The sequence below is a fragment of the Peromyscus eremicus genome, chromosome 10 (genome assembly GCF_949786415.1).
Source record: "Peromyscus eremicus chromosome 10, PerEre_H2_v1, whole genome shotgun sequence".
NCBI classification, from domain to species: Eukaryota; Metazoa; Chordata; class Mammalia; order Rodentia; family Cricetidae; genus Peromyscus; species Peromyscus eremicus.
In genome coordinates this window covers 61,801,937-61,824,549 of record NC_081426.1, presented here as the reverse complement: position 1 = coordinate 61,824,549, position 22,613 = coordinate 61,801,937, and the positions used below count along the sequence as shown (strand labels likewise).

Sequence of the window (22,613 nt, the reverse complement as noted above, 5' to 3'; positions counted from 1 at the left end):
ATAGAATAAGTCATAAAGGAAAAACATCATGTGTGATTCCATTTCCATGAAATGTTCCTGATCTGCAGGTATTTCTAGAGGCAGAATTGTGTTTTCCTTGTTTTGGGATGAGTAGAAAGCTATTGGGTAATTATTGATATGTTAAAGGTTAATTTCAGGAGGCATAACTGTGATAACTTAACTAAAATGATAGTTATGCATGTTTAGACTAGAATAGACTAGGCCACTGAACTAGACATTTTAATTGAGTGAATTTTGTGGCATATGCATTGTATCTCAGTACAGTAATATTTAAAATACTTCTTAGGGTGAATACAATGAGGAATATTAGTACCCCTGTGCTGTGGATATCTCTCTGTATAAATAAAATGCTGATTGGCCAGTAGCCAGGCAGGAAGTATAGGCGGGACAAGCAGAGAAGAGAATTGTGGGAACAGAAAGGCTGAGGAGGAGATGCCATCCTGCAGTCCTGGGAACAGCATGTAACAGGTACACAGGTAAAGCCATGGAACACGTGACAACATATAGATTAACAGAAATGGGCTGAGTTTAAATGTAAGAGCTAGCCAGTGGTAGGCCTGAGCAAATGGCTGAGCAGTTCTAAACAATATTAGCCTGTGTGTGTTTACTTGGGTCTGAGCAGCTGCAGGACCAGCAGGTGAGAGAAATTTGTCTTGACCATGGGCCAAGCAGGATTGGAGAAAACTCCAGCTACACCCTTGGAGTAATAGATTTGGAATATAGCCATTATACTTCACCGTGGCATAAATCTGTAAATTTAATGTTAAATATTTGAAAAAAATTTTTAATTATTTACTTATATTTAATTCATTGCACTTGTCCTTATATCATGTCAGAGGCTCACCCATACTGAATGTAGAAGGAAATAAAGGCATCTAAGCAAATCATCACAGAAGCAGAGTGAAGGCAGGGGAATGGCTGTCACTATGGTATTAAATCTGAGAAGAAGGGAGCATGAATCATGATGATTTCTTGCCTGAGAATCCAGACAGACGATATCTATAGATGATGGCTCCAAGCACCAGTAGGTTATCAGGCCTTTCTGTTTCCTAGAAAATAAGCAAGTTCCGTGCACACTTCCGATGTTAATCTGAACAAACCAACTCACCCACAGGACATAGCAAAAATTAACTATAAGAACTTTAGAACTCATTTTTATTAAGCTTTTAATTAAAACCCATCTGGTGTTTGGTACAACAGAACATTCTACTCATTTCTACAGCAAATGCTTGTAGAATGTGTAGAAATGTGTCCTGGTTTTCTTCCTTTGATGTCTGAAGCTACATAAAGTCCATTCTCACATTGTCTTATTAAAAACTGACCAAGATTAAACAATTGTCGATGATGCTATGCAGATAGAATTTATATTTGTTGTGTTCTGTTATATTTAAATCAAGTTAAAAGTTCACTAAGGAAAGGAAAAATGTATGAGTGCTATAAGAGCAAAAGAGCAGAGTAGATTAGTAACAGAGAAAACGGAGAAGACGTCTTTGGGAAGATGAGACATGACTAAGGGCAAAAATGTCAATGACTAAACCACATTACTGTATAATGGAATTGAAGAAAACTAGTTGTTATAGTTGATAAACATGCCTTCCTTGCTTAAAACAAAGGAAATCTTTATATTATCAATTAATTTCATAAGTATGCTCTCTATTAGTTATTTACTTTTCTATTTTTGTGACCACAAAGTGGGTGGTGATTTTTTCTCATTATTTCACAGGATTTCATTGCATCATAGTAGAGAAACCATGTTGGAACAGATTCACACATGGAAATGAGAACATGAAGCATGGTTGGTAGATATAATTTAAATCATTGTGTTTATGTATAAAATTATCAAATAATATAAAATACATGTGGGAAATGGGAAAAAAAGAACATGAGTCAGTGCCTGTCCATGTCACAGTGAACCAGGAAACAAGAGCATCTGACAATAGAGGCAGGGCTGTAATTGAAAGTCCTCCTCAAGTGACTTACTTCCCAGGTAGATTCCACATCCTAAAGGTTCCAAATACTCCCAAACCAGTCCCTCCAACAAAGGATCAAGTGTTCAAATTATTTCTAATTGAACTAATCGGTTCCCAGGTTTTAATTGGACCTAGTTTTCATTTGCAACTCCTGTGTTCAGTACATGTTTTCCATGGCCAAATGAAATGAAGTCTGTCATTTTAGCCTGGCATTCAAATCTTCCTCAACTTTGTTTATTTCAACTCTTGACCCACATTTCTCAATTTTAACCAAAGGGTTGTTTAAACTTCCTACAAACACAACCTCCACTTTGCCACTCTCTCTTCACTCACGTCCTTTTAGTCTTCTCTGCTGCTTCCTTCTGATCTAAACTCCTCAAAATTTTTATGATTTCATTGTTTCCCTAGCTTTGTACCATGTTACTGTCACGTCTGCTGGTGTGTATTCCATGTTACCATTTATAGATTCCTATACCCTCATCATTTTCTCAGGAGGTATGTGTCTACCCTTTCACCATGGAGTTTCTAGAGTTGGAAGTCAAGCATGAGATTCAGACCAACAAAACTGCCCTGTTTTCTCCTGGTTTGTACACTAGTCTACACACTTCCATGGAATGTCATTCAAAACACCGGTCTGTGGATTAAACATTTTGAAGTCTATTGTAAACTGTTGAAGACATGGGCCTTTTCCTTCAGAGGTAGGCTACATTAAGAGATAAAATTAGAGGATAGTGAACAAAATTGTTCTTTTTACCAGAAGAAATTATAAAGGAATATCAGGTATGAGAAATCTCATAGTAAGTCAATAGGCATATGTTACTCACACCATAAGAATAACTTTCCAAAAAAAAAGTGAGTGGGAAAATAAGTACTGGGAAAGAAGGTAATTGGCAATGATAGCCTTGGCATAGACCAAATAGCCATAAAAAGATATGACCATAACTACCTAAGAGATTGCATTTGTTGTAAGAGAATTGAGTGTGAGCAAGTATTAAAATATAGTGCATGCTCAACTCTGTCCTGTTGATCTAAACATATACTCATAATTATATCTTATGCCATCTTTGGCCATTTATCCCTTGTGGTTGGTAAAATAATCTTCTTCAAGATGTCACATCTTAATCCCCGTGGCCTTTAAATATGCTATATTATATAAAAAATGGAGACTTAAGGTTGAAGATGTAATTGAATCTGTGAATCAATGCAAGTTAAAATAAAGAGTTTATGTTGTCTCATCCAGGTAGCCAGTGTAATCAAAAGGCCCTTTAATGTGAAAGAAAGGAGACCAGAGACACATTGTTGTGAGAAAGATTCCTATCTCTAAGCATTTGCAGGAAATGTTAAGCCAAGAATACTAGGAAAATTCAACAAGATGCCAAGGATACTGTAGTTGATTTAAAAAAAAAAAAAAAAAAAAAAAACTCTGTGGGGCCCGTCAACCAGCTCCCAAATAAATACATATCCAGAGTCTAATTCTTATGCATGCCTGCCCTCAGCTTGGTTTATTTCTAGGTGGCTTTTCTTAATTTAAAAAGAAAACCTTTTGCCTCTACTGTCTACCTTTTGTCTTTGGGCCTTTATCTTTCTCCTATATATTTTTTTCTTCCTTCCTTCCTTCCTTCCTTCCTTCCTTCCTTCCTTCCTTCCTTCCTTCCTCTCTCTCTCTCTCTCTCTCTCTCTCTCTCTCTCTCTCTCTCTCTCTCTCTCTCTCTCTCTCTTTCTTTCTCTGTGGCTTGCTGTGCAACTGAGTGGCTAGCCCCTGGGGTCCTCCTCCTTCTAGCTCCTAGATCTCTATCTCCCCAGATTTCTCCTCTTCTTTATTCTTTCTGCTTGCCGGCCCTGCCTATCCATTTTCCTGCCATTCTGTTGGCGGTTCAGCTCTTTATAAGGCCAATCGAGTGTTTTAGACAGGCAAAGTAATACAACTTCGCAGAGATTAACAAATGCAGCCAAAAAAGAATGCAACACATCTTTGCATCATTAAACAAATGTTCCACAGCATAAACAAATGTAACACATCTTTAACTAATAGTCTACAACAGGATACAGATGGACTTTTTCCAGCGTTCAGGAAGGAGTACAGCTCAGTAAGCACCTGATTGTAGCCCAGTGAGATGAGCTTAGACTTCTGACACTCAAAAATGTAAAACAATAAATGTTTTATTTTAATCTACCAGCGTCTTGATAATTGTGTTTTGCAGTAGGAAATTAATGCACTCACTAATGCACCTTCTATCTATAACAGAAAATTATTCTGTTTCAGTCATGTCACTAACTTCCAAGCAATATTTATTTGTAAGATAAACATTGTAATTTGACGTAACGGAAGCTTTTTAATAGAGTTCTTTGTCAAAACAATTACTAAGACATATTACTAGACTTAATGACTAATTAAGTCATGATTATACAGTTATTTTAATTAATGTCAGTTTAGACACCAATTTAGAAACAAAATATATTTTTAAAATCCTCAAATAGCACATGAGGTTTATACAGATTAATTTTTAAATGTTATGGAGACAAGTCTGCTGTTTGGCATGATGTGATCCCTGCTTTAAAAACAGGCAATGTCAGGAAATGAGGAAACATTTAATGCTCCAATAATAAGTGCGTTGATGATGGTGGGGGAGTGAAGGTGTATAACATTTCAGCAGTTTCATCACGATCTTCAAAATGTCTTGACACAAATGCCAGAGAGGCAAATTGAGTTAGAAAAGGGGTTCACTCACATCTGGGAGTCTGAATAGTAGTGAAATCCATACCTCAGTACTAGACAAAGGCTTAGCACAGCTGGTACAGAGTGAAGGGACCAACTAAAGCTGGGCTTGATAGGCCAGCCAGGAAAGAATTCTGGAGCCGTTTAAACTCTGCTTTGAAGGAAATTTAACTTTGTCTTGAGAATTAAAAGAAGTTATTGCAAGTTTTGATAGAATGGTGCAGGTATGCTATAACTTAAAATTCATAACAAGAAAATATCTCTGATGCCAGAGAGAAAGGTGGAAAGGAGGACTGATGTGGAAATAAATAAACAATTGGGCTGCAGTTCGTTCATCTATGCAAGAAGTCATGATTCACAGTATAAAGTTGTTAACAGTGAAAAAATGAGAGAAGCAGGCAGACTCAAGAAATATTTAGGAGATTAAAAATTAGTTTGCTTTAAATTTCAATAAAATAACAGTAATTGTAAGTTAAAAATAAACTGTTATTTCCCATATAAGAAGAACAGGTGTGGAAAAATTGAAGATGTTCGGAGAAATAAATTCACTGTGTGCTTTTTAAGATTAATTTTATTTTAAATTATGTATGTCAATATACATGGATTTCTTCTTCCAGCCTCCAAGAAGGAGTACAGTTCAGTATGTGCACATGAATGACAGTGCTTTCTGGATCTGGAATCCTAGTGACATGGTTTCAATCCATAACTAATGTTCTGAGAACCACAAGAACCAATGATGTAATCCCAGCCCATGTGTAAAGGCTCAAGAGTCAGCCATGCAGAAGTGTCCAACCCAGCTCAAGACTGGAAGAGTAATAACATTTTGTCTGACTTTTTATTCTATTCAGATTTACAGTGGATGAGATAGAGCCCACACACATCTGTGAAGTTCCTCATTCAGTGTACCAATTCAAGAGCTAATCACTCCCAGAAATATTCTCACAGTCATTCCCCCAAGTAGTGATTACAATCTGTATTGAAGTCCTTGTTCATTCTAGCTGATATAAAACTAACCATCATAGCACAGTTGCTATATTCTTGTCCAAACATCTTGTTGATATCTCTGTGCATGGATTATCTTCCATTTCACATTTTTAAGCACTTGTCTTAGCATAACATCTTTCAACAGCAATATCCTTAACAGGAAGGAAATGGAAAAGTCCTCTACGTGGGTATCTCTTCATTGTTGAATCAAAAAGAAGACACCTTTAAGTAGGTTCTCCCATAAAGTCCTGCATAAATATCTGGGTGATATTTGATGAGGAGATATTGTCATTTACTGAGCTAAGTGAACAAGGAAAAACGGATTTGAGTAGGGGGAAGTGAGAAGCCCTTGAGCACATTTAAATTACTAGTTGCAAAGCCCAGAGCTCACTTTCATTATTTTAGGACTCAAGATTGAGACTGAAGCACAACCTGTAAGACTGGGCCAACTAAATGAAGTCACGGTGTTTGTTCAGAGGAAGTCTTTAAACTATATTGCAAGCATGATTAGAAAAGAGAAATAGGGACTTGGAGGAGGTTGAAGTCCATTCATTTGAGAGACAGAAAAGGAAAGTCCGTGGAGGTAAGGAGCAAAGCTTGAAGGAATCATATTCAAATGAGTATGTTTGTGGACGGTGTCCACATCCTGTGTATGAACATTCGTATTTGTGTGTGTGTTGGGGGGGGGGGGGAGATTACTCCTGCACATGTGTAGAGGCCTGGAATTTATATTGGGCATCTTTGCAACCACTCTTTATTGATTGAGCGTGAACATTTCTTGAACTGGGAGCTCACCAATTCCAGGAAGTCTAGAGGGCCAGCGGATCCCCCTTATCTTCTCTCTCTGCCTCTTGCCTGCTGGGACTACAGAGGGCCGGCCACCTCACCTGTCTGGTTTTTACATGGGATATCAGGGTACAAATCCTGGGTTTTGTGTTTGCCCAGCAAGTCCTTTAGCCGCTGAGTCATCCTCCCCAACCCAAGATGACATTTGTAAGTGCAAAAGAGGTCAGTGGAACTAAAAGCTTCCCAGAGATCAAATAAGATAACAAATTCCCTAAAACATCAGCAATTAAACTTCATGGTCACAATGGCTGATGAGGAAAACAATCCTTAGGAAAGTTGTTCTGGAGATTTTTTGGTTTATTTTGTTATTATACTATTAATTTTTGATGGAAGATGATCTGAGTTTCCATAGAGGGAGGTGGAAGACAGAGAGATAAAGGTAATCTAAGTGGGTACACATTTTAATTTACACTTGTCGGGAAGCAGTTATGCTTCGCTGAAATCTTTAAAGAGCCAGTGCAGCCAGTTACCTCGGGTATAGGATGGTCAGGAAAGCTCTCACCTTTCTCCAGCTATAACGTTGTAGAGGCCACTTCTCAACATCTGCCTTTCCTCATTTACTGTTGGCCGTTCCGTGAAGAATGCATTCTTGTATCCAAGTTAACTTTTTGCCATTCTTTTGTTTGCAATTCATCAAAAGAGGAAAAAGGAAACATGAGGGATGTTCTATGAAAAAGACATACAGTTTCTGAGCAAGATGGTCTGAAATAGAGGCTCAGTTTACACGGAAGTTACTGTTAAGGAACCATATCCTAATGGGATAGAAATGTAGCTGAGCTAATAGAATACTGGTACCTGGCATGAGGTTAGACTCCTAGCGCGGTATAAATCAGGCACTGGAGCTCATGCCTACAATCCAAAGCTGAGAAGCTCCTCAGACAGAAGGATCAGAAGTACAAGGTTATCTTTATCTACTTAGTGAGTTCAAGACTAACCTGGGATACATGAAACTTTGTACCAAAAATAAACAAACAAACAAAACAGAACAAAAACACCAAAATTTACACACACCTCAGGAAAGGGAAAATTTCTGACTTCTGTGTTTTCTCTTCATGCCTGCTGGTAAATCTTTTAAATGCCAAAAATGGAAATGAATGTAACGTTTTCTACTCTAGCAAAATTTCAGTGTAGTATGTTTTGTATAGTTTTTGTTGCCTGGTAATACTTTTGTATGGAGGTGTTCCAGGGTGACCTGCTGTACATAAAGATGAAGAAAAACAAGCTCAGACTCTTTTCTCAATACAATTTAATTTTAATTAAAATATAATTATTTCAATTTCCATTTCCATTTCCTCCTTCCAATCTCTTCCATGAACCATCCCTCCTTACTCCCTCTCAAATTTTTGGCCCCTTTTCTTGATTTATTATTGATGTGTGTGTGCTTGTATAATATATATATATATATATCCATAAATATATGATTACAACTTGCAGAGTCCATTTCATGCTGCTTGTATACACAAGGCTTCTATTTCCAAAGAAAAAAACAGTCCTCTGCCTGTCTCAATCCTGCCCTCTTGTGTGGAAGAGTAACACAGCAATTCTCATTTTAAATTGAAATACTTTGCAAACAGGGCCCCTTTATAATGCAGGTTTTATTCTGGGTGCCAACAATACCATTAGAGGACCCCTTATAACTATGAAAATTACTTAGAACTTTCTTTACTCATTCTAAAAGTTTAAATTCAATTTCCAAACTCCTCTGTAGGAAGACCAAAGAGTTCATCATAAAGTACAAATACTTGCATCACTGAAAAATAAATATCATGAATAATTTCTTTAGTGTGCAATATTCAATTATTGATTCTGTTCGCCTCCAGCTTCTCCTTAGCATCTAGTGGTAAAAAATTTAGGACACACTGACTTAGTTTTATGAGCATTATTTACAAAAGTACATTCTCTGCCATAAAAACCTGTAATTTTTCATTCCAAAGCTCTTATTTAATCTTAGTTGTCACTGAGAAACTTCAGGCTATAATTTCACATTTTATAACCTCAGGAAAATTCTCTTTATTAAATTACAGACAGGAGACAGTGCTTTATTCTGTTATTAAAATTGAAATTCCCTAAATCTCATTATATATTCTTACCATCTGCATCTTTTATGATTGTTGTCTAAAGACATTTTCAGGAAGTCTCAGAACTGATGTAAATTCCCCAGATTTTACCATCTGATTTTGTGGTTTTTCAGAACAAAAGTTCTTGTCTTAATTTAAAGGAACAGTTACTCTATCATGATGCCTAGTGTAAATGCTTCTCACATGGTCCAAAATGAAGCTTCCCATAATGAATGTGGATACAATAAAACATAAGCCACAGTAGGAATATTTGATAGAATTATATTTTAATGAAGCACTTAAATCAATAGAAACTTATTGTAGCCTTTGATTATGAAACAACCGCTGCTTTTCTATTGAAAGTTCAATCATCGTATCTCTGACTTGGGACATGGTTCCTTCATTGAAGAGTCTGAATCCCCTTTTACCCTGCTCATTTGATCAATGATCTGTTCCTTCTGAGTCTTAGTGTGGGAAGTCATTATTTTATTTCAGCTTCTGTAGGGAGAGATCACATTAACCTCTTTCCCACTGCTATAAAAAAAAATACCTTATGGCAGGTAATAGATGAAAAGCCCACATCTTTTGCATGCCAAAGGTCTAAAATCAGGTGGTTCAAATTGTTAATGACCCTGGTGGAGACTTCCAACAGATGGGATCATGACAGAAGCATATGTCAGAAGGATCACAGGGTGAGCAGGAAGCCAGAGGGTGGGAGACCTTGCTTCCTCTTGTATATCAATCATTTTGCTCTCAAAGATATAACTCATTCCAGAAGACCAACACTGGTTCCTTCTGGGGGAAGTTCTCTCAATGACCTCCCTTCTGACTAGATCCTACCTTTCAAAGGCTCCATTACTCTTTTTTTGTGTTTACTCTCTTAAACAATACATTGCAACCATAGAGATTCATGGCCATCCCTCCACATCTCCCACATACACTAAGACCAAGCACAAACGCTCCCATCAAGGCTGGGTGTGGGATTAGGAGGAAAGGAATCCCAAGAGGAGACAAAACAATCAGAGATACCACCACTCCCACTGGCAGGAGTCCCACAACATCAAGCTAATAATCATAACATATATGCAGAGGACCTAGTGCAGACCCAATCGGGCTCCACAGTTGCCAATTAGTCTCTGTGAGGCCCCAACCCTGCTTAGTTGATTCCAAAGGCCGTGCTCTACTGGTGTCCTCACTCTGTCTGGCTCCCACAATTCCTCCTCCCCCTTTACCACAGGTTTCAAAGGCCATAGAATTGATGGAGACCTTCAACTTAGGCTGTCTCCACTTAATGTCTGGTTTGGGTCTCTGTATCCACTCCAATCAGCTGCTGGAAGAAGCCTCTTCAATGATAACTGACGACTACTCTTAATAGAGCCAACTTTTCCAGACTTGAACCTTCAAGTGGCCCAGTCAAACTCAGTAAGCTCCAACAAGGAATATATGGTAACTTAAGACCTCCTCCAGTTTTGTCAAACCTAATGACCCTCCAAAATCTAAAGTTAGTTAAAAACAATAAACCTTCCATACAAATGATAATTCCAATTAGATTTTCTAATCTTTCATTACAAAAACATGACTAATGAAAAAATCAACACATTAAAAATTGTGCACAAACTGCTGATTTTTGTTGTTATCATTTTTTTTTTTTTTTGAGATAGGTCTTTTCCTGTAACCCCGGCTGGCCTGGAACTCACTATGTATCCCAAGCTGTCCTCAGTTCATGGCAGTACACCTACTTCAAACTGTCAAGTTCTGGGATGACTGATGTGAGCCACCATGTCTGGCCTGAATGTTTTTAAATAAATGGGTTATGTGAGCATATTTTACATTATTGTAGAATGGGTTTTGTCTCATCTGACTCTTTATTCAAATTTCTGGCAAGCATATGTGTGTGTGTGTGTGTGTGTGTGTGTGTGTGTGTGTATACATATATATGTTTATGTGTGCATATGTATGTATGCATACATGAAACCTCATCAAATCCTCAAGTAACATAGGCTTCCCACCTTGTTTATAAAAAGTTAAGTAATGCGCTAATGATCCTACTCTTCCAGGATGTAAAAAGTGAAAACCATCCCATTGGATATGGCCAGCATCTCTGAGAACCTCATTAACATTGTTGAACCTTTAAGGGTCAGGGAAGCCATACATGATTTCATTCTTTCTCCAATGCACTACAGATACATGTAATTGCTATAAAAAGCTTTACAAAATCATCCACCCAAAAGCTCAGTTACCTTAGAAAGGGAACAAATGTCAGGAGAAAGAGAATTAAGGCTATTTTATAATCAGTAAGCCACAAGATGTCTAGTAAAGAGGAGTATAAAGTTATTTCCTGAGACAATCTTGGCTTTACCGTTGCTTGCAGTATCGCACACATAAGCATGATGGACACCCTGTCTCATCGGATACAATTCCACTCTTATGCCACTTTGAAGCCTTTCAGTTTTATCATATAGCTCAAAGGTTCCCTAAGACCCACATTTCTCTGAACAGTTACAAATGTTTTTTAATATGCTGGGATATGCAGGGAATGATCATGTGCATAAAACATTATATATATATATATATATATATATATATATATATATCATGTGTATAAAACATGGAACATATATATGTATGTATATATATGTATATGTATATATATATAATGGGGATTTTTAAAGATATCTGTATCAGACTAGTAAAAAAATGTGCTACTTCTTCATATTACATAATGCATACAAAAAAATTAAAGACAGTCTTAAGGAAGATACTCACTTGTAATTTATAACTTTTAAATAACATGATTTTGCCTTTTCTCAAGATATTTTGACATGACCCATGACTTTAAATGGTCTTAAAATGTATTTTATGTTAATGTGACTATAAATAATTCCTAATAATGCCTTTTAATAAAAATCTCTTTGAAAATTTACTATTTTTCAGAGAACAAAAAGTTGCAACAAACAGGAAAACTATAGTAATTTTGAACAACTGCAGTGATAGTCTTAAAATCCAGCTGAGACAAACTCACTGACTCCTTCATTTACTTGCTGTCTGAAACACCTGAAAAACTGGACAAGGGGACCAGGGAGATGGCTCGGTAAGTCAGAATGCTTGATGCAGAAGCATAAGGAACTGAGTTTAAATTCTATCATTCATGTAAAAAAAAACCTGGCTTGGCCACATGAACACTTGTAACCTCAAAAATATGGTGGGGCAGACACAGGAGAGTCACTGGGGCTTACTGGCTGCCATCTTAGCTCCAAGCTCAGTAAGAAACCCTGTCTCAGTGGGATAAAAGAAAGTACTACACCGAACGTTCCTCTCCCTCCCCACATACACTCAAAAAACCCACACAAATATACCACATACTCCCATATACACAACAGAAATTTTAAAATTAAAAATTAAGCTGGATTATGGCACATTAAATATGTCATCTGCAACTAACTGCACAGAAAAGCCACAGCATTGTGCTATTCTGTTGTGACTTCATCTTTTATGCAACTATGTTGAGAGACATTGGAGCCTTTAAGAAAGACTAGTCCTGTCCCCATGGATGTGAGTACTTATCCTCATGGAATCTGACTGTTCATTATAGGAGTTGATTGTGATAAAGAAAGCTTGACACTTTTGTCTCTCTGCCCCACACTGCCTCCTGCACATTCCCACTCCTTGCTTTGGTTTGCCATAATGCCATTCAGTTCAAGCTCCTAAATAGAAGACAAGCGGATGGCAGTACCATGGTCATTTGATTTCATCCTACAAACTGTGGGATGTAAGCATTTTCCTTAGAGAGTGCCTAGCAGTGGCTATATTGTGAGAGAAAAAAAGAAAATGGAACAAGATATCAACTATGTCTTAGTTAGGGTTTACTGTTGCTGTGAGGAGATACAATGACCACGGCAACTCTTATAAAGAAAACATTTAACTGAGGGAGCTCGCTTAGAGTTCAGAGGTTCAGTCCATCATGGCAGTGAGCATGGCAGTGTACAAGCAGACATCGTGTTGGAGAAATAGCCAAGAGTCCTACATCTTGTAGGCAACAGGAAGTTGACTGCCACACTGGGCATTATCCTGAGCATAGGAAACCTCAAAGCATGCCCCCACAGTGACACACTTCCTCAAACAAGGCCATACCCACTCCAACAAAGCTACACCTCCTAATTGTGCCACTCCCTATAAAATTATGAGATTATGGAATTATGGGGGCCAATTACATTCAAACTACCACAAACTATATACTGTTCTCATGAACAAATCCAAACACACCTTCATGAATAGGGTACAAGAAAAAGAATAAAAATATATCATGTGAACACTAATAAAAAGAAAATTGGACTAGTGATATTAACAAACAATATCTCAAAATAATGAATATCAGTATAAATGTAAATATAATCCTTTCTCAACCCATAAAGACAACATAATTAACAAACATTTATGTACCTGATGACAGGACATCAGAAGGCAGGAAATACATAGCAAAAATAAATAGATGATAAATTTAAATTTTAAATACCATTTTCTTAAGTGATAGAAAATTGAATTACAAATCATTAAGGCTTTGGAAATTTGTACACTATAAAACCCAAATTATATCTAGTAATACAGAGATTTAGTTAGCCATGCAAACCTTACAAAAATAGTGTATTTTACAAATAATCAACTATATTCCTTTTCAAATTATTTTTCTTCAATAGCCATAGATGAGGAGAACGTACTCCTTAACTAATTCTATAAAGCCAGTACCACCCTGATGTACAGCAAGCCAAATATAGTACAAGATATTAGAACTATGGACTGACAATTTTAAATATAACTACAAAATATCCTCCATAAAATACTAAATTTACTTGCGTATTTAAAAAGCTCTTAATTAGCAAACAGGATTTATCCAAAGTACACAATCAATCTAAACTGCATTTCACAGGATAAAACAAAAGATCAGACAGTTGATTAAATAGATCTAAAAATGTACCTAGCAAACACCAGAACTCCTTCACAATAGGAAAACACTATTGAAAAACTAAGACTAGAGGTGTAGTTTCTCAAGCTTGTATCTGTGGGACACACATATAACATCATATTCTTGTATGAAAACATCATATTCATGTATGAAAGGCTGTGAGTTTACTTCTAAGACTATGAACCAAATAAGGATCTCTGTTCTTCTCAATACTACATAACATGGTTGTGGATATTTTGGAACAATAAATAAGAAAGGAATAAAATAAATGACAGTCACTCAGAATAAGAAGTAAAATTACACATGCACACATATGTCTTGGTTGGGTTTTATTGCTGTGAAGAGGCACTATGACCATGGTAACTCTTATAAAGGGAAACATTTAAATTAGGGCTAGCTTATAATTCAGAGGTTTAGTCCATTATTGTTGTGGTGGGAAGCACGGTGGCATGAAGGCAGACTTGGTCTTGGAGAAGTAGCTGAGAGCTCTACATCTGGATTTACAGGCAACAGTAAGAGGCTGAGACAAACTGGCTGGGGTTGAGCATCTGAGAACTCAAAGCCTGCCCCAGTGTCTTAGTTAGAATTTCTATGGTGTGAAGAGACACCATGATCACAGCAACTCTTATAAAGGAAAATATTTAACTGAGACTAGCTTACAGTTTCAGGGGGTTATTCCATTGTTGTCTTGGGGAGAAGCATGGCAGTATGAAGGCAGACATGGTGCTGGAAAAGGAGCTGAGAATTTTACATCTTGATCTGCAGGCAACAGGAAGTGAACTGTCTGCCACATTGGACACAACTTGAGCATATGATACTTCAAAGCCCACCTCCACAGTGACACACTTCCTCCAACAAGGCCACATCAACTCCAACAAGGCCATACCTCCTACTAGTGCCATTCACTATAGGCCAAGCATTCAAACATATGAGTCTATGGGGGCCGTACCTATTCAAACCACCACACCAAGTGATGTACTTCCTCCTTCAAAGCCATACCTACTTCAGCAAGGCCATTTCTCCTATTAGTACCACTTGTTGTGAGCCTATGGGGGCCATTTACTTAAAACCACCACATTTCACTCCCTGGCCCCCATAAGCTTGTAGCCATATCATAATGCAGAAATGCATTAAGTCCAACTTTAAAAGTCCCCTATAATCTATAAAAGTCCAATGTCTCTTCTGAGACTCATGGCAATTTCTTAACTGTAACCTCCTGTAAAATTTAAATAAAAAAGCAGGTCACATACAATGGCACAGGATATTCATTACTGTGCCAAAAGCGAGTAAAGGGAGCATAGTGAGGAAATACTGGATCAAAGAAAAAACAAAAATCAGCTGGGAAAACTCCAAACTCTAGAACTCCATGTCTGATGTCAAAACAGTCTTCAGATCTCCAAATCCTTTCAGCTTTGTTTGCTGCAACACACTTCTTTCTCTTGGACTGGTTCCTCTCCCTGTTAGCAGTTTTCCTCAGTAGGTATCCCATGACTCTGGCATCTCCAACACTTTTGGGGCCTTCAAGACAATCCAGGCTTCACCTTCATAGCTATTTACAATGGCTTCTCTAGGCCTCCAAGAAGGGACACCCTTGGCACATATCTGGCCCCAGTGGCTTTCCTTAGTCTAAGAGGGAGATTCCATAACCCCTTTCTTCTATTCCTGACTCTAAAGCCAGAACTATGTGGCTGATGTCATCAAATTCTGCTGCTTGCTAGGGCGGGAACATGGCCCCCTCCTTCAATTACATCTTCACCAGATTTCTGTTTTTGATGGTTTTCTTCACTGTCTAAGTTTGGTTGTCCTGAAACTCGATCTACAAACCAGACTAGCTTCAAATTCAGAGATCCGCATGCCTCTGCCTCCTGAATGCTTGATCAAAGGTGTGCACCACCACACCTAGCTTTAAACTTTTCTTTAATCTGTTTAGCTCCTTGAACACAGGGCTTATCTCCATTCCAATTCCTGGTGGTCCTTTTCTCCTCAATCTGTATATTTTGTATTTTTCCTTGTTCAGCTTGTCTCTTTTCATTATAAACCTGAATAAGCATGAGCACTAGTAACCACTTGACAGAGTTGATACTGTCCTGTTTTGAGCTTTCCTCTGCCAACACAATTAACACAAAACTCTTCAATTTAGAATCAGGCAGATTTTTTTGGACAAGGGCAAACAGCAACCACCCTTCTTCACCAAAATATAATAAGAATGATCTGTAGGTTACATATTATATTCCCCTCTGAAACCTCTTGAGCCGGGTACCCATATTTCAGTTCACACTCAGCACCACTGTCTTCCATGCTCCTACTAGTATGGCCTGTTAAGCCCCACTTAAAGCATTCAGCTGGTTTCCTAACCCAAAGTCCCAGAGTACACATTCCTCCAAACAAAAGCATAGTCAGGCCTATCACAGCAATAACCCAGTCCCCGGTACCAACATCTGTTTTAGTTAGGGTTTCTATTGCTATGAATAGACACCATGACCATGGCAACTCTTATAAAGAAAAATATTTAATTGGGACTAGTTTACAGTTCATAGGCTCAGTCCATTATCATCATGACAGGAAGCATGGTAGCAGGCAGGCAGACATAGTGCTGAAGAGGTACTTGAGAGTTCTACATCTGGATCCATAGGCAGAGGAAGAGACTGAGACACACTGGCTGGGCTTGGGCATGTGAGACCTCAAAGCCTGCCTGCACTGACACATTTCCTCCAAAAAAGTCACACCTACTCCAGAAAGTCCACATCTCCTAATAGTGCCACTCCCTGTGAGCCTATGGTGGCCATTTCTTTCAAACCACAGAGAGAGAGAGAGAGAAAGAGAGAGAGAGAGAGAGAGAGAGAGAGAGAGAGAGAGAGAGAGAGAGAGAGAGAAAGAGAGAGAGATCTATATATATCTGTGTGTGCATATATATATATACATATATATATAGAGAGAGAGAGAGAGGATAGATAGATGATAGATAGACAGACAGATATTTGAAGATGTCCTCTACATGTGAAAATTTCTAAAAGAAATCTATATTCATGTACACATACATTCAGTGATACACAAAACACCATTAGGCACTGCAAACTAATTCAGCAAGGTTGCAGAGTACAGTCTTAATTACATAAAACATTGTGTATGCATTGCATTTGCATACATAAACAAATAACAACAGAAATATAAAGTTAAAGAAACAATTCCAGTAACAGTAATAGCATTAAAGTAGAGCCCACAGTAATTTAACCAAGAAAGATTACAGCCCTTGTACTGAGAACACAAGAGATTGATAAAAAGAAGCTAAGTAAGTAGAATGAATGCCTTGTGTTCATGGTTTGAAGAAGTGCTGCCTATTTTTCCCACTGTCATCACTAAAATATCTGAGGGAATAAATGAAAGTACAAAAGATTTATTTTGGTTCATGATATCTGCTATTATGACACAGGAAGGTGTAGCAAGGGTGATCATCTCATTGTAGATGAGAAGAGGGCCAGGAACGAGAAAGGGACAGGACAGTCCTCAAGAACTGCCCCAATGACCTACTTCATCAAGTGAAATCCCCACCTGCTACCCAAACCATAAAGACAGGCAGCACAATGAGATGGTGCTGCTCTCTACACTGATCTGCACATTCTCAGCAATTACTGTAAAATCCCTATGGCATTTTTTTTTTTCAGAATGGCTCACAGCTGCTCCTGAAATACATATGGAAATACAAGTCATCTTAAATAGTTTAGTCAAAACAGTCTTCAGGAAGAACAAACATGGAAGAGGCGTATTTCCATATTTTAATCCTTACTACAAAACTATCATAAACAACATATTGTTATTCTGACATAAAGATAGACACATAGCTTGATAGAATAGAACTGAGAGCCTGTGCATCTATGCCCGAGAGATTTTCACACAGTACATCAGGACCATTTCATGGAGAAAGAATCATCTTTTCAACGCAGGTGTGAGACAACTCAGCACATAAAAGGAGGAAGCTAGTTGTACCCTTGTCACATATTATATTTAGCAATTACCTCAAAGATCTCAATGTAAGTAGCTAAAACTATCATTTGTAGAATGAAAGACAAATGTAAATCCCCATGTCCACAAATTAGACAGCCTCCTCATACAGTACCAAGAACATCAGACAGCGGGGGAAAAAAAGATAGATGTTGATAAATTTTATTCCATCTAATTTTCATTTATTTATTTATTTATTTATTTATTTATTTATTTATTTATTTATTTATTTTTGAGACAGGGTTTCTCTATGTAGCTTTGTGCCTTTCTTGGAACTCGCTTTGGAGACCAGGCTGGCCTCGAACTAACAGAGATCCCCCTGGCTCTGCCTCCTGAGTGCTGGGATTAAAGGTGTGCACCACCACCGCCCAGCATATTCCATCTAATTTTAAAATGCTTTCTGCTGCAGAGGATACTACCAAGAAAGTAGAAAGATATACCATAGAATGAGAAACAATATTTACATAAGGGTCTAGTATGGATGATGTATTTTTAAAACAAACAAAAAAGCCGCTTGCTGGGTATAGTGGCACCGATATGCAATATCAGCATATGGAAGGCAAAAGCATCTTACCTCTGTGAGTTTGAAGCCAGTCTGTTCTAAAACATGGACTCAAACCATCCAGGAGACCCTGTCTCAAACAAATAAACAAAACCCTCTTACAACCCCAAATAAAGAAAATACCGTAATTTAAAAAGTAACATGAGATTTTAGGAGATAGTTCTTTGAAGCAGATGTAGAAACAGCCACTAATGACAGATGTTCAAATATCATCAGTCTTTAGAGAAAATGGGATCAAAACTCCATTCTCAAGTACCTCATATCAAATGTTTCCTTTTATTACATGCTTTGTGCATTTACAATCCCTTTGCAACATCCTTTTTCTCTTGTTAGGTAGCTTTCCATTCTCACTGCATCTCTATCCTTCATGTGCTAATTTATATATGAGGTCAGTTAATGTTGAGCTTCAGTCTTCCTTAAGAATACATATTTAAACTGGGATTCTGTTTTAGGGTTCCTATTGCTTCAAAGAAACACTATGACCAAAAAAAAAAAAAAAAAAAAAAAAAAGCAAGTAGGGAGGAAGGTTTATTTGGTCTGCTGCTCATCACTGAAAGAATTCAGGACAAGAACTCAAATAGGGCAGGATCCTAGAGGCAGGAGCTGATGCAGAGGCCATGGAGGGGTGCTGCTTCTTGGCTTACTTCCCCTGGCTTGCTCACCCCACCTTCTTATAGAACCCAGGACCAACCACACAGAGATGGCACTAACCACCATGGGCTGGGCCCTCCCCATTGTTCACTAATTGAGAAAATGCTGTAATAACTGGATCTCACAGAGCCTCTCAACTGTGACCCCTTTCTCTCTGATGATTCTATAGCTTGTATCAAGCTGACACACAAAACCATCCAGTACAGATTCTAAAGCTATTCATTATGACTACAGGACTCATTTTTCTTACTTCATCCAATAAACCATCATCTAAATTTAAATAAACAGAAGGGTCAGTTAAAATATCTAATGGCTGAGAAATATCTACTAAAAGCTGATTGATTAGAGCCAGGTTAAACTTTTGAGCTGTATAACCCAGAGTGGGTATAATCTTTTTTTGAAGCATGTGGAATTTGTGTGTAAACATGTTCTTTGTGCTTGTTAAGAGCCATGTATAAAAGCATTAAAAGCATCCGTATAAGATTTTAAAATGTAACTTTAGGCAATACCCAGGAAGTATTTTCATAAATTCTTAAAAGGATGATTTTTTTCATAGCTCTCAAGTAATATTTTAATTCAACTTGCCAAATGTTAACAGTGTGGAACAAACAACTTACCTGCATTTTAGTTAGTGTAAAAATAATTTTTGTAGGCTCCTTAGCACTAAAAGATTATTTCTATGAGCTACCACCTTAGCAGCCACATTATTTGATAAGCCAATAACCTTCTCTGTTTCAAGTGTTACATTTTTAGAGAATTTAACTAAGAGTTTAACTAAATTAAAGTTAATTTAATTTAAAGTTAAAGTTTAACTTTACTTTAGTTAACTAAAGTAGCTTAAAGAGCAAAGGCAAATCCTCAGTCGTGATAAACAGATAAGAGTGTACCCAAAGATATTATAAATTTTATTCTTTTAGTTTATTTACCATGAAAAATTAAACATTCATTTAAGCATTAATTAGGTGATCAAGAGAAGAGAACATCCTCCATATAATGAATGACTAATACCTCTGGAAATTTAAACAACATTGACTTAGTACTTTATGCCCTAGTTGTGATTGGGCTTGTTTTAATTTTTTTCACCTATGAAGGGACCATTGGTATTTGTAGCTGAAGTTTTCCTGGTCCTGCCTGGCCCACGGTCAGGACAAATCTCTCTCACCCACCAGTCCCACAGCCAAGTAAACACAGAGACTTATATTACTTTTAAACTGTATGGCTGTGGTAGGCTTCTTGCTATCTAGTTCTTATGTCTTAAACTAACCCATTTTTATTAATCTATACCTTGCCACATGGCTCGTGGCTTACCAGTATCTTTACATGTTGCTTGTCATCGCAGGGGCTGGCAGCGTCTCCTGACTCAGCCTTCCTGTTCCCAGCATTCTCTTCTCTGCTTGTCCCGCCTATACTTTCAGCCTGGCTACTGGCCAATCAGCATTTTATTTATTAACCAATCAGAGCAACACATTCACAGCATACAGAACATCCCACAGCAGATATTGAGTTGTTCAGGCTATTAGGAGAAAAAAAAAAATAAAGCAACAACAAAACCAATTCCCAGTAAGGGACCTTTAATATTGAGTTATTCCTGCTACAAAGGAGAAAAAAAAAACACATTTAAACAAAATCAAGCAAAGCTGTAAGCTCTGGGCCAGCTGTGTTAGCTCATGCTACAGGTGTGGCATTCAGAGACTCTCGCTTTGGAACTCAGTTGCTGCCACTCTTCACTGGCAGGCCCTTAGCTGAAAGAGCTGGTGCAGCCAGAGAGCCCTGACATTAAGTTTTCCAGCTGACAGTAAGTTTTTCCAGTCTTTTGGAATAACCTTATTTTGAGTAGCCCAATTATTTAAAATCTGCCTGTCATAGGATGAGTGCAGTCCATATGCCACCACTGCTTCTTTAAGTTGCTTCAGATCTGTCATCCCCACCAGTTTCCACCTAATCCGAATGTAAACATTTCCCATTTTTTTCTGCCAGGGAGATCCATTTTTTTTTTTTTTCTTGATTAAACACTTTCCCATTTTCCACCGGTAAAGGCCTTTTTCTTTGTCTCAAGAGCCTTCCCATTCGTACATACTTCTGCTCCTGAGAGGGGAAATTTCCCATGTCCCCACCAAATCCTAGAGTCTTGAAGCAACTGTTATCTTCAGTCCTGGAGTGTCTTCATCCCTCTTTTTTCTGAGCCTGCAACATTGGGCGCCGAATGTCAAGTGTTTGGTGTTGTGCTAGATCATCAGAAGAGAGAGTGTCACTCCAAGATGGATTTTAGGCCCTCTGGCAGGAGGGAGGAACAGTCTCTGTGAACTGAACCTCAAACAGCCAGGCCAAGGCTTATTTGTTGATTGTTACACAAAAGTTGGTTTTGGGGTAAACAAGTTCCTCATACCAACGTTCCTGATCTAATCTATATATTTTCTGAAGCAAAGCATCATACCACCCCCCGCACTTCAGTCCTTAATGTGTATTGTTTTCAGTACCCAGTAATTCAAGAGCTCCAGGTGTGCCAGGATAGTCTTGTGACCAAAGTCATGCAAAGGTTGCAAAGTTGCTGTGGAAAAATAACTCTACAGATAACAGAAATCTATGTTTTCCACAATGATTTTTCAAGGTCAAAGTGCTTTTGGAAAACAACTATTCATTACAATGTTTACCCTAGATACAGTGAAAACAACTATTTCATTCTAAGGTTTACCCTAGGTGCAATGATTCTACTAGATTCCTACAACAAGTTTCAACAAGTTAGAATGTTGAGAACACTTAGGAAAAACCACGGAGGAGAAAAAAAATCTAATTTAAAAAATGTTATTCGTGCACCAGTAACACTGCAAAAATACACAATTAAAAATCCTTTTGGTAAAAGCTGATAGTACTGAAAAAAGCTAACAATTGCTTTTTAAAATTAGCTTGTCAATGAGATCATAAGAAATACTGTCATTGTCAATATACTGTAACTGTTCTGTGAGTTCCCATAAGAGCAGAACATCTCGATTTGCCGGGAGGATTTACCAAGACTGCTATTTGACCTAGTCTGGATTTACAGTGAGGGTACCTGACTTCAGTAGTCTAAAGAAATAGCACACGATATTTATCTTAAATTTGGAGTATCTAGGGAAACAGGATCCTGAATCAGCTTGCCACCCAATGCTGGTAGTGAGTGTGTTGCTCCTAGTGGAGGCTTCAGTAGTTTTTAATGAAATATTCTGAGAACAAAAGTTTCTCCTTTTGTTTTGTCTTGTTTCTGCTGCTTACTTAGTAATTTTTTCCTTTACAAAAAACTGTGACAGCCATTCGAAGTTTATATTGCCTTCCTCTACCCCTGAGAATCATTCAGCACAATTCACACAATACTATAGTCTCCTGGGGTACCCTTTCTGAGAACCTCTTGGGTTTCCTTCCAATAGTTTTCAGTTTTCCTCTCTGCAGACCTAACTTTGATGGGATCTTAGGATTCAAAGTAGTCACTGTGTTTTCAAAAGTATGAACTAAGTTCTCAGAAAAGTACACTGCACCTGTTTTAAACCTTCAGAGCTGATTATAACTCAGTCATTATAGGAAGTAGAAATGTTGTAAATCCAGAGCCAAATTATCTTGGGGTGTCTCAACCCTTTACATAACCACTTATTGCCTACCTTATATCTGACCTAACATCCTCGTGACTAGTAAGGGCTGCCATCAGGAAGTGTTTGGCATTTGGCATACATAGCAGAGATCTCCCATTCTGCTGTAACTGCCTATGTGATGTTTCCACCAACGTCTCTGGAACGCATATCGATTTATGATTTTGCTTTTGTTCTGTTGAAAAAAAAAAAAACAAAAAAAAAACAAACCAAACTCCATGAAATTGTTG

At 37.7% G+C, this 22,613-nt stretch overlaps 1 pseudogene; it reads right to left on the bottom strand.

Annotated features, from left to right (window-relative positions):
* LOC131920410 (ribosomal biogenesis protein LAS1L-like) overlaps nucleotides 1-22,613 on the bottom strand; it is a 60,021-nt pseudogene that overhangs the window by 36,576 nt on the left and 832 nt on the right.